Source organism: Ambystoma mexicanum, chromosome 8 (assembly GCF_040938575.1).
Source record: "Ambystoma mexicanum isolate Mex_15411 chromosome 8, UKY_AmexF1_1, whole genome shotgun sequence".
Taxonomy (NCBI): Eukaryota; Metazoa; Chordata; class Amphibia; order Caudata; family Ambystomatidae; genus Ambystoma; species Ambystoma mexicanum.
The window spans coordinates 764300691-764314040 of NC_090929.1; positions in this window are offsets into that span (position 1 = coordinate 764300691).

The following is a 13350-nucleotide window of genomic DNA, read 5'->3' on the forward strand; positions in this document are numbered from 1 at the left end:
TGGCCGGACGAAATTGACTTTCAAATCTGACCAAGGCAGTGTCATTCCCCTTTTTTCTAGGGGAGCTCTATGTGTGAGTGAACTGAGTTTGGAATTGAGCACACACAAGACACCCCTTTAGGTAGATGCCAAGGTCCTGGCCCAGGTGTGGACAGTAGGCAACCTCACGCAAGATTTCCAATGTCATATGAAACCCCCTATGACCGGCAGTGACCGCGTCATGGGCGTGGTTAAACATCAGGCTCCAGAAGGAGTAGGCACCAACTACTGGTCACTGCCAGATAGAGCTCTCCTTACCAACAAAGCTTCTTGGATCTGGAACATCTTGGAAAACTTCATCAACACCCGGAGATCCTCTCTACCATCATGATTCGACTCTGTTAGAGGAAAGCTTGCAGGGTCTTCAATTTGTTGATAACATTTCCCAATGATCGGGTCCCCTTTCTGTGCAGTGATCAAATCTGCCTCTGTGGTATCTTTACTCCACTGGGTTGTTGAGAGTTTGCTTTTAGCCTGAGTTTGTGATCTGGTGACAGTTGCCATTTGGTTTTACCCCAGCAGGGATTCCATTTCTATGAAATCCCTGCAGAGCTCAAGATTTAGCCAGCTGGTCAGCCAGGCAATTCCCAGTCTTAACTGTTCCCTCTCTCTTGGAATGACCTCTTATCTTCTTCCAATAGATGGTTATCTCATTGGAGGTCACCAGGTTATTGATTGACTGAATAAGTTTGGCATGCTTTAGGGGTTTGTTGTTGGCACAAAGCACGCCTCAATTCTTGCAGTTGAACAGGTGCTCCACAAACCCATTCCTGACATAATCATATTCAGTGATTATGACCAGTTCATTGAGTTGGTGGTGCACTGCAGTGAGGATGGCTTGATAAGCAGCCATCAACTCTGCAACCTGCCAACTTTGGGGTCCTATTTTATAACTAGCAGAGGGTTCCGGGGGTATCAATCACCCAGGCATTCCCAATGTCAGCCACCAATTTGTGTTCCCTATTGTTATCAGCATGGTTGGAGCACCCATCCACATATGATATGATATGATCGTTTTTTTATATAGCGCCTATACACAATATGTTTCAAAGCGCTTCAAGGCAAGAGAGGGAACAAGGGAAAATACAATGACATTCTTACAGGCCATGAACAGTATGGATGTGAAATTAACTATCGTACTCGGCCTGACGACATATCAGATAGTTCAAGAACTAAGACATATATAAGGAAGGGAGGCGGAGAGTGGGAAGGAAATGGAAACAGACAGCTGACTACCGTACTAGGCCTGACGAAATTTCTGGTAGAGCTGGAGAAAAACAAAAGGTGAGGGAGAAGGGTGCAGGAAGGTAGGGGAGGAACAAAACAAGCGACTATCATATTAGGCCTGATGACATTTCAGATAGTGCTGGAGGGCTGGGGAGTGGTTTAGGAAAAAAACAGTAAGGCCAGGGGGGAGGAGACAGACAAGGTTGCTATCATACTAGGTCCAGGGCCAATTCTGATAGAGTAAGTGCATAGAAGAAAGTAAGGGGAGGAGATAGGGAAAGGGAAAAGGGAGAAGAGGAGAGAACAGAGAGTAAGCAGTCAAAAGAGTGGAGAAGAGGGGAGAGTGAATACAATTGCAGAAGTCAGTAGTAACACATAGGGCCTGATCACGACTTCGGCGGTAACCCTTAAATCCGCAGTAGCGCTAATACCGCCAGATTTAAGGGTCTGCCGAATCAGGTCTTCGGCGGATTTCGCCCCAGCTCTGAGCTGGGGGGAAATCCGCTGAAAAATTGCGCTATTACCGCCGGCGGGAAATCCTCGGCGGTAAGAGCGTGAAAATTCCCCATTGAGCCCAATGGGGAATGGGGCATTCCCGAATGGGCTCAATGGGGAATGGGGAATTACTTTACCGCCGAACTCGTGAATCGGCGCTATCAGCGCCGGGGAGTTCGGCGGTAGGGCTATTACTGCCGGCGGTAATACCACCGGCGGTAATGGCCAAGTCGTGATCAGGCCCATAATGTTGCAAGCCAGGATACAAGATGAAGATGGGAATAGCATGTTTCAGGGCCACCAGTACAAGATGCAAAGGAAGTTCAGCATGAGAGTTGAGAAAGGGTGATGCACCGTGAATGAATGAAGTCCATAGAAAAGTATATAAACTGTGGGTATACCCTGACACGTGTCTTCTTCATAGACCTTGTGTGGGGACATTAAATAGTCCTCCATTTAGTTGTTGGTCATTAGACTTTCATCCTCGAGACAGTTTTCTTGAGCAGAATCATGCAAGTCCGACAACCCTTGCGCTAGGTGACTCTTCTTGTTTTGACCATATCTGACCTCCAAAGGGAAGCCTTGCATGGACTGAATCCAGGAAGTAATTCTGAAATCATTAACATTCCCCGGCTGGATTCTGTTACTTTGTAGATACTGGACGGGTTGGTGAGGAGTCTTGACAATGGTATATTCCCCCTATATGAATGGGCAGTAATTCTTCAGCACACACATTGTTTACCAGGAGTGCCTTCTCACAGTCATTGAATTTTTCCTCCACCGAGAACAAAGTCATGCTTGCAAATGAGATGACTTTGTTGAACGTGTCATGCTTTCAGTACAATATCGCTATTAGGCAAGTATCTGAGAACCCAGTCTCCAAGAAGAACTCCTATTCCTCATGGGGTAAGCCAAACAAGGACCCTGGGAAAGACTTCTTTTCAGTTGTTTAACTGCCTCTGATTGTTCTGGACCCCACTCCCACTTGACTCTGGCCTTTCATAAATGGACCAAGGGTCGAGTGTCCTCTGAGAAGTCTTAAATGAACTTTTGATTATAATTAGTAAGTCCAAGAAGGCTTCTTAATTCTCGCAGAGTTGCAGGACCTTTTAATTTCAATATGGCTTCCACCTCCTTCGCCTGGGGATTAAGACCCTCAGGTGTGATCTCATGCCCTAAAATGTTCTCTCTGGACAGTTTTGCTCTGGCCTTCTGAAACTGGGTTAGAACATAGCAGATGTCTTCAATATGTTCCTCCACAGTTGAGCTCTTGATCAAAACATCATCCACATAGGCCAAGTTTCCGATATCGGGCATGGCCTTACGTAGGAAGTTGTTGAACTCATTGCCAGAGTTTATGTATCAAAAGGGGCTTCGGGTCCACGTGTACTGCTACTCCCCAAAGGTAAAGGCAAGCTTGTACTGTTTTCTCTACACAGATGTACTGTCCAGTAACCGTTTGTCAGGTCAATGGTGGTGTACACCTTTGACCCTTGGATCTGGGCCAGTCCCTGATCAATATATGGAATGGGCCATCTTGACATGTGGACCCATTTGTTCAACTGCCTCAGTTATGCATATAGTCTTCATTGACCGTTTGGTATGTGGATCCCCAGTACCGGGTTGTTGAAGCTACTGTGGATCACACAAATTATCCCACGAGATTCTAAATTATTAATAATCTCTGTGAGTGACTCTATGGATGCGAGATGTAACCGGTATTGTTTGAAAAATACAGGAACCATCTTGGGGTCTGTGGGAATGGTTGTTGAATGAATGGATGTGCGTCCACAGTCAAAGGAGTCCACTGAAAAGATATCTTGGAATTCCAGGAAGACCTGTTCAAGCTTTTGTCTCCTCCTCGGTCTTGCAGGCATCAGCAAGATTGATCCTTTCCTTGACCATCTGCTTGAAACCTGTGAAGACCTCAGGCTTGGCAATTTCATCAGTATGCTCCAGTTGGATGGAGAGATCTCTTTTGATGGTGTTGACCTGGACAGGGGATTCGAGGTAGTGGTCCTCCCTCCTAATGCCAGAGGTCACCTATTCAACACTGTAGGGGCAGGAAGAGTATACTGGGAAATTCCCCCCATGCCTAGCAAAAATCTTTTCTGGAGGAATACTGTTGCTGATGTCGAAACAGTCATTTGGGATTGGTCCCATGATTTCAATCCCTAAATCAATGGAATAATGTTGGGCATCAACAGCCATTCCAATAAAGGTGTCTGCACCCAAAGTGATATTTCGAGGGTCGTTGTTATACATTCGAATGGTGTTGTGTTCTAGGTCTACTAGAGGTATCGGATTTAAATATAAACCTTGTTGTTGGAGATGGGAATTTAGATTTATATATGCGTCCTGATGGTAGGTTCTGTCCTCGCTCAATTTTTTGGGTCAGTGTAAATTGTCACATCTGTCCTGAGATGGTAACCTCTTCTCGCACACTGCATAAGCAGCAATTAAGCTGACCGGAATGCTTTTTCAATGCTGTCAAGCCCCATGGGGTTACTCCCCACTTGGGAGCACGCTTTATTATTAATCAGGTTCCAATTGATTGCAAATCGGTTGAGAATGTCACTTCCCAGATAAAAGGCGGAAGGGCCATCCCTCACGACCCAACAATCATGGTATATGCTTTTGTTGCCAATGGACATTTTTAGCATACACCTGCTAGGAAGGAGATGTTTGGAATTTGGGGTTTCCAGAAGTACTTCCCATTTATCAATCAATTTAAATGTGGGAATGGTCCGATCTTTGGGAGTTTCCTGAATAATTCATCACTGATGAAGCTCCTTCCATTATTCAGGCATACTCTGGCGAGCCCTGGTTCCTCCCCCCATTTATCTGAATCTGGAAAAACAACTGCTCTCCCTTTTTCCCAATGTCCATCAGACTTTGAGTGGCCTCTTCCTTGTCTGGTTTCACTGGACTCAAGGTCTCTTCTGATTTTGGACTGGTGTACAATTTTAGGGTGTTCCCTTACAGTGTGGATTTCCACTTAAAACTGGGAGGAAGTTTGATTTTCAAGAATGCAGAAGGGTTCCCATCACCAGTATGTTCACATTCAGAGATGACTGCAATGTCTGGGACTTTGTTATTTTTTAATTGGATCTCTACATTCTCAGAGAGTTGATCAATTACGTGACAGGTACCATTCAGGCTTACATATTTGGTACTCATTTTTAATTTGATAGGGCGATTAGTCTGAGTCCAGAGGACTTTCTTTACACAGTCGATTAGAAGTGATAACCTACTCAGGAGATCATTTCCCAGTAAACAAGGTGTGCACTCTGCTGGAGTCGCAACGATCATTGGGTGTTTCAGCCGGTGCCGTCCCATTTTTATATCCAGATACGTTGTCCCTTCGACGGAAATATAATTCCCGTCAGAATATTGGAGTTGTCCGGGAAGTGGTGTGAGTGGAATTTGGTGTCCCTCCCCCATCCTGAGTTTAGTTGGTCAAAGGTCCTTTTTGACAGGCGGGTGGCTTGGGATCCAGCATTCACCAGAGCTGATAATTCACACTGACCCTGCACATTAACCGGTGCATAATATCTTCCTTCTTTCTCTTCCAAGATGCAAAGAAAGTGTGACTTATTTCACAGTACGGTGGTCACTTTCTTAATATTGAACTCTGACACTGTGTGATCTTGGCCAGAGTTCGGGAATCTGTAAAAAAAAAAACTTTGTATCTCGCAATGGGAGTTGTTGGGGAATCCTCCTATTCCTTGGCTCCTTGACTGTCCCCTGTTACCTAGCAACATTTATCAGAACCTTTATGGAGAAAGAACTCCCCCTCCGCTTCACTTCTTTTTGGCTCATATGCTTGGGTTTGAATAGTTTCTGTTTCGGGGTCAGTCTCCATACTTACCCTGTCCCACTCACAGTATTTTGGGACCCATTTTTCTTTGGGAGCGATCCCCCATTTTTGAAAGAGAAGGACTGCTTACCCGAATCCTCCAGGGATTCTTTTCTTTAAAAGGGGATAATCCGGAGTTCCTCCACAATGTGGGCTTTTCTTTGGCCTGTCCTACTTACTTTTTGCTCTTTGGGTTCTAACATTTTGGTGGTAGAAGAGACTTTTCAGGCTGAAAGTGTTTCGGGGTTATGTTTGGGTGAGAAAGGAAGTTTCTTCAAGGGTTTGGCATCTCCACTCCACCCGGACCACCACCTCTGGGACCTGTAGTTTGGCAGAGTTTTCCTCCTTTCATTTCCTCCCTAGGGCATCAGACCTGGGTATTGGGGAATTCTGGGAAGCAAGGTTAAGTTGAGAGTAGGATGGAGCCCTCAGCATGTGCTCCAGATCATTGGTCAGTTGCTGGACCTGTCGCTCCAGTTGCAGTACTTTGTCTGGGTAGTAGGGAGGTCTCAAGTCATACCTCTGCTGCTCTTGAAAGGGGTAAGTGTCCCTTCTCCCGGAGTAGCTCGGGTACTGGAAATTCCCCCCATAATTTTTCATCCTGATTCTCCCTTCTCATGGGTTTAGGGATCTATTGTCCTGGAACCTGGGCGGGAGAGGAGGATTGTTTTGGAAGTTCTGGTTTGGGGGATATCTGGGGAAAAAGTTCAGATTGTGAGGTGAGTGATACTTCTCTCCTAAGCCAAGTTTGGAGAGAAGTTTCCTGGGGCAGTACTTACCTGATTAGTCCCTCCTCCTTGGGCCTGGGGAGTGTATACATTTATTTATTTTGAATTCATATAAAGTGCTACATGCCCGCAGGCCTCAGAGCACTACAAAGAAAACAACAATTACAAACAACAACTTACATAAATAAAACAAAATACACAAGAAAAAGGAGACAAAGGAACACATCAGTCTGGGGTCAAAGGTAAAAACTAAAAATTATCCATGTAAAATGTCCAGATAAAGATTAAGTGTCAGACTACTAGTCCTTAATTAGAGGAGCCCCTGGGCAGAAATGTATGCACGTTTAGATAGTGGCAAGGGTTACTATTTCCACACCCGACCAGCACATAGTCCCTGTTCCTCTGTTAACACCCATCATCGAGTTCTATTCTGCACAGGAATGTTAGATCAGAGCATCAAACTACACCTGGCCTGGATCTTGCGTAAAGCCATGCAAGTATTTTATTTCATAAGGCTTCTCGTGGTTCTCTCAAAAAAGGATTCGCTACATTTGTAATGATAACATTCCTATAATCCAGCACCAGATCTCTAATATATCCATCCTTGGGCATTGTCATATGCATTTTTCTTAAGGGAAGACTCCGCAAGTTGACAGATTTCATGGTTTCAAGGGAGCCATTCAACTGAAGTTTAACAGGGGTCGATACAACATTATGGCTCTGTGATCGCAAGTTTCTTGAGATGGTCGGAGCCAATAGTACTGTAAGAGTAGACCTTGGCTCAGAAATTGGGCAGGTTGGCGCATCCCATATAGTTTGAGAATCATTATCGATATTCTTAGGTGGCAAAACTGTTCGAGAGGAACAGTTTTCTTTGACAGTGATCGGGAGTTCCATAGGTGGGTCAAAAGGAACTGTTAGGCTGCATAATTAATTATTCTGGACATAATGGGCCTCATTAAGAGTTTGCTACTCCAGAATCAACAGTACCGGTAAGCTTGCGGGTACCGTTGTTTCTGGACTGGCAAACTACGAGTTCTGAGAGCAGGGTTCCTTTCTGCCCGCCAGGTCTGACCTGGCGACCGGAACGGCACCCGCTCACAGAACTTGACGGATGCAACAGCACTGCTGCACACAGTGCCAGTGCATGCGTCCTCCCCATTTCCATTGAGTCCAATGGGACTCGTTGGGAAAGTGGATTTTCTTTTTTCCAGAAAATCCCAGAAAAAAATGACTCCGGCAGCAAGCAGTGCCAGTATTTACCGGCATGAATACCGCCAGAGTCATAATGAGGCCCAATATCTTTAAACAAATGAATTTAGAGAGGCCAGCCACACATCAAAGTCGTAGGAAGTGTCCCATCAGTTTAGCTCTTTGATGGTGGTAGCCCTGGACTGCCTCCAACACCCAGATGTACTGCTTCTCTCTAAACCAGTCAGAAAGTGTAGGGGAGAAGCAAGTTAGACTTGGTTGCGGTGGGGGTCGAGATCAAGGGTACACCATTACTTTTTAAAAGATTTTCCAGATGAGTATCCCCCTTTTTCTTAAATGTTAGTGTTTTGAACATTGCAGTGAATGATTTTATGTAAAGCTCACCCAAAGCATAAAGAATTGGTATTTAATTATCAACTTTAAAAGGACATCCTTCGATGAATGCTCTACCAATGTGGTGCTATGGACAGAAACATGTTGGGATTATTAAATTGGACACATGATTTGTAATGAGATGTTATTTTTGTCTATGTGTGTCATTTTGATGAATAATTTATATTTATGAATTGTTAGTAGTGTGTGATTTATTGTGTATGCTTTTACAATAATGTTTGTGTCTTGGGTGTTATTAATTAAGAGCTTTTTACTGTCTTTATAAGTGTTGGTTGATATATGTTATATTGACAAAATAAATTTGAATTATGAATTTTTATTCAGGTCTACTGAGTCCATTCTTCAGGACGTTCAATAGAATAAGAATAGGGACGATCACCGTATAATGAAATTGTTATGAATATTATGTCTATCAGTCTCTTTTTGATACTTAAATGGTTTGGTCTGCTGCAGAGAGTAGAGATAGGTTCACATCTGTAGGGGGCTACCTTAGGGTGTTTTTTGTGGTACCTGTATTTTATACATGATCTGGAATGATGCATCATCTGCTCATAAAGTTCTAGGTGCTCCCATACTGAATAATGGGCATTCTTGTGGTAAGGGTTCAGGAAGCTGTTTATGGTCTTGATTTGACTCAGTGGGTCTTTCACAAAGCCCTTGCTTGGCTTTGCTGTCTTTTTCTTCCTATGAACCTGAGTCCATTCACCTTCTGACTCAGAACGGGTACCGGTATTCCCTTTCCTGTTTTCTAGGAGCTCCCTATCTCTATGAGACTGAGCAATTCTCCCAGAACCAGGGGTTCTGCAATACTCTCGCCTGGACCAAAGTGAATTCTCAGGGTCACTCTCCCTGGAGTTCCTTTCAGGGCCTGGATAGAACCCAGTTTTCTCATCCCTCCTACCAGGGAGTCTGGGGAATTCCCCCTCCCGCTGAATGTACAGAGGTTTTTATAATGTTCTTCCTAGGCGGAAAGTCTGGGTTTTCACCTTCAGCAAAGCGGGCAAGGTGGTCGCTTTGTAGTTGCATCTTCAGCCAATCTAACTCCCTGACTTTCTCCTCGTAAGAGTTTCAGGGTCTGAAACACTTACCATATTATTCCTGACTTCCGAGGACAGGCTGGTCCGGCCACTTTCCCTTCTGTGTGGTAGAGATGAATACTCATCAATGTCAGACTAGGACTGGCCTTCTTGATCAGTTGGACTAGGCCTTGGTAAGTCTAACTGCCTCATGTCACCCTGTTCTTGATTGGTGGCATGCATAAGGTTGGTTCCCACAAGAGATAGGAAATAACTGGCATGAGACCCCTGTTGGGAAGGGCACCTCACCTTGATCAGTGTGCCTTGTTCCATATTCTGATTGGCCAGGGTGCCTCAGGTCCTGTTCATCATTTTCAATTCCCTTGGTGAGGCTCTCACACGTGTGTCTCTATTTATTTATTTACTGTTGGTAGTCAGAGAGCTAGCTTTTTAATTCTGACACTAAGGCCTGATTAATCTCATGCACCCTGCTCTGAGCTACCAACCAATCCTTTATTTGCTGCACTTCCTGCTGAAGTGATTCATTTTCCCTCTGTGACCCTTGTATGCTGCATGCATATTCACGGTGCTTTTCCTTCAGGAGGCTAATCTCTTTCTCTTGTTCATCCCTACATTATTCTGCCTCTAATAGTTCAGCTTCTATTTGCCTCACTCGCTCTACAATCTCATTCCTTTCTTCTCTAATTCTGGTCAGTTCCTGAGAACCTGACTTTCCCTTTTCTACCTCCATTATCAACTGATTTATCCTTTGTAACAGGGCACTGTTATCCCGATTCAAGAGGTCTTTTTCCTGAATCAGCTGTGTCCTCTGTTGTTTCAGAGTACTTACCTGCTGATGTACCTGATCAAAGTCATTTTGGGAATCGACCCATTTTATATTTAACTGACTGTTTTCATTTTTCAACTGCTTTATTTGCAATTAAAACACCATAATGTCACCCAAAATGACTCTATTATGAGCAGCCTGGTCATTTAGCTTGCGTTGCAGTCTGCTCAAATTTTCTACACACTCTTTTTGTGCATTTTCCAGTGCAAAAATATGTGTATCACGCTCTACACTCTGTTGCTGCAGGGTTTTTAACTCAGCTTTGAGTTGATGAACAAGATCCTGGGCTTGTGACAGGTCTCAAGCCTGATTCATCCTGTTAGCTTCACTATGTTGCCAACACTCTTCTACTAAAAGTAAATGCAAATATAACTGAGCAGTTTGCTGAGCCATTTGTATCTGTTCATCATGAGCAGGTGTTGTCATATAAAATGCTTCAAGTGTTTTGTGCAATATCCCGGCTTCAAGTCAAATATCATTGCTTACTGTGGTAATCTCCAGCACAATTCTTGTTTGCCAGTTTCCTGCATCATCCTCAACCCAATCTCATTTGAGAAATAATTTAACTAGGAGATGCTCCGTGGCTTCCCCAATGTGTACAGTAGTCATTTTCACAATTGGCTTTTTGCACTTTAATAAAACTTTCTTTATGCAGGTGCAAAATCACCTGCTTTCCTCACTCAAATAGACACTTACACACTCTGAATGTTTTACCCTATACATCCCCCGAGAACTCAGGAGTCAAGTTCTAGTGGCACGTTAACAAAACAAAGATGACTTTCCCTCCACCTTAATGAAATTGCATCAAAATGAAAAGACAGTCACAATGTACTTGTCATGGGCCAGGAATAGGAAGCTAAATCCCGGATGAGTGCCCAATTTGTAACAGTTTATTGATAAGCCACTCTCAACACAGGGAGTTCCTTCCCTCCCCACTCACGTGGTTATGCAACAAACTGTTTAACAGATTCTTTTAGCCCTATGTCAGACACACATCATGCCCCTCGGATCCCTCTCCTCTGAGCTAACAGTAAGCTAAGAACCAGGCCAGTGTAAGGGAAATATATCATTATTTATTTAAATTAAAAGTAATAGAAATGAGCACAACAATGTCGAAAACCACTTTATCCGTGGCACAACACAATACAGTTCTCTCAGCATAAATCACAAACATGAGTAAAAAAGAAAACAATCACAATTCTTCCCTTTCTGCAAATTTAAATTCACTAAATAATTACACTGATCAGTCAGGAAGGCAGTTATCATGTGATGGTGTGCAATGTGGATTTTCCTGCCGGCTTAAAAGGCTAGTAGCAGGATTTCAATATTGGTTCAATTACATATGGTAATTATGATTTTGCCCAAACTTTTAGTTTAAAATAAGCACAGGGTAATTTAGCATTTTGTTTTTCTGACCCGCATTGCTTTGGTCTATGTTGAGAAGTAAGACAGAAACATTTGAATGTTTTGGGGAATTTTTAATTTCAGACCTCCCTTACTGAAAGGCCTGTGTTGGGCAAGCTGGATAAAAGGTTAGACTGATTCAAAAACGAAGACACCCCTCTTCCTTAAAGAAGTCGGGGTCAGCTGGACAACACGGATTACCCAATTAATGTATAGGCTATAGTTTTAGCGCACACTGGGAAGTGAGATTTTTTCATTTTGAATTTTAACAAAATTCACCATGTAGTGTTCTGCCAAATGGGGAATTAATTAAATGCATATGTTTGGTTAAATAGACTAAGAATCTACACAGTTATGCCCCCCTGCCCACTATGAAGGGAAGGGATTCAAGGAAAGCAGACTCCCCCACCTTTTGGTTTCCCAGGGCTCAGTTCTACTGAAATAGCAAGCCTCTGTTTAAGGTTCAGGAAAGCCAGCTGCATCGCAGGGTACTCTGGAAAGATAGGGCAGGGGTCTGGTCACTCACTCTCAAAGATGGCCTCCCGCTCTCCATCATAGGACCCAGTCAGCTTTAAGGCCTTTCCTAGAAATAAACAGCTCCACCTAGAGGCACTTTCAGCAATCTCCTCTGGTGTCTCCTTAAAGCTGTCAGGTGGTACGTTTCAGCAACCCTCCTGATAGCCTGCCTCTTGTCTGTCTGTTCCTCTCTTTCTCCATTTTCCTCCTGTCTTTCTCCATGTTCTGTCTCTGTGTCCTAGTGCAGTCCCCTTTATATAGCAGTGATGACACCACCAATTTTACAATCTTGGGGAAGTACCCTGCAATAATCCCTGCCACCAGGATTGGACAGTTACCCTTCTCTCTCCTCCCAAACCCATCCTTCAAGACATGATTGGTTTGGGGGTATGGAGCAACATATGGCAATTCCCATTTCGATTCATCCTGTGTTCTCCTTTCAACTTTTTGGCAAAAACACTAGTTATGTATCACAACTTCATAATTTTACTAGCAACTGCCAGACTAAACATATTTTCTGTTTCAGCTAATCATGGGGAATTCGATACGTCGACCACCAAATCTGTATCATGTCGCAAGGCCATGTGGCACCTTTCAGCCGTTTCCATAAAAAGCACAACAGTTATGAAGATGTAAGTTATTAAGCATATTCATAATTTCATTTTCCACCCACTCACCAATTCTCACATTTGGAACATGTTCAGATGAGCCAGAAACACATCTTAGATAGCCATTACAGTTCCACGAGTCAGATATGGTTGAATTTTATATCCTCAAAATTGCCTGCAAATTACATAAATAATGGTACATAGATGAAATCCATCCGTCATATGATGGCCGAGAAAAAGGCCTAAATTATAATAGTCCTTTTAAATGAATTGTGAATCTTCATGTGGGACAAATTGCCTTGAGTCCTGCCCTCTGGCCTTTTGTTTTCACTTGGTCAGCATGTGCCCACAGGTTTTTTTTTTTTTTATTAATCTCCTTTGTATTGGAAGCTTGCTCTTTGAAGTGAGTGCCCCCATTTTAACACATATTAGTCGTGCTCCAGCCAAGGGTAACTTTTCTCTTGAAGTCATTGCTTTCAGAGCCAGCAGCTCTGGAGAACACTGAATTTCGACACTTTTAGCAGGAAATGTTATTGCGGTTGGTCACTAGATAGGAGATGTGACATCCAGGCTGATAGTGGGAGTTTTCCTTGGTTTTTTGTTTATTTATTTATTTATTTATTTATTTATTTATATAGCGCAACAGACCTTGAGGTATCAGGGCACATTACATAGTTGCAAGAGATACATAATCACTTGAAGGAGGTACAGTAGCTTAATATAATACAATGCAGATATTTACAGGAAAAGTAGCTTAATGTAACACAATGCAGGTATTTACAAGAAGGCAGGTTGGTACATTAGTTAGATTTCTTGCGAGCAGAGCCATGTTTGTCCAAATTTGGACAGTTCAGATCTTAGGGCAACCGGCCGGGTGATCCAAGGTTTGGCTGCATGCACAGGAAAGCTACTTCCGCCAGCTTTGTGGAGCTTGAATCTTGGAACTTTTAAACAGTGCAGGTGAATGCTTCTGGTTGGTCGGTCACATGTATTTCTGGAGAATTTA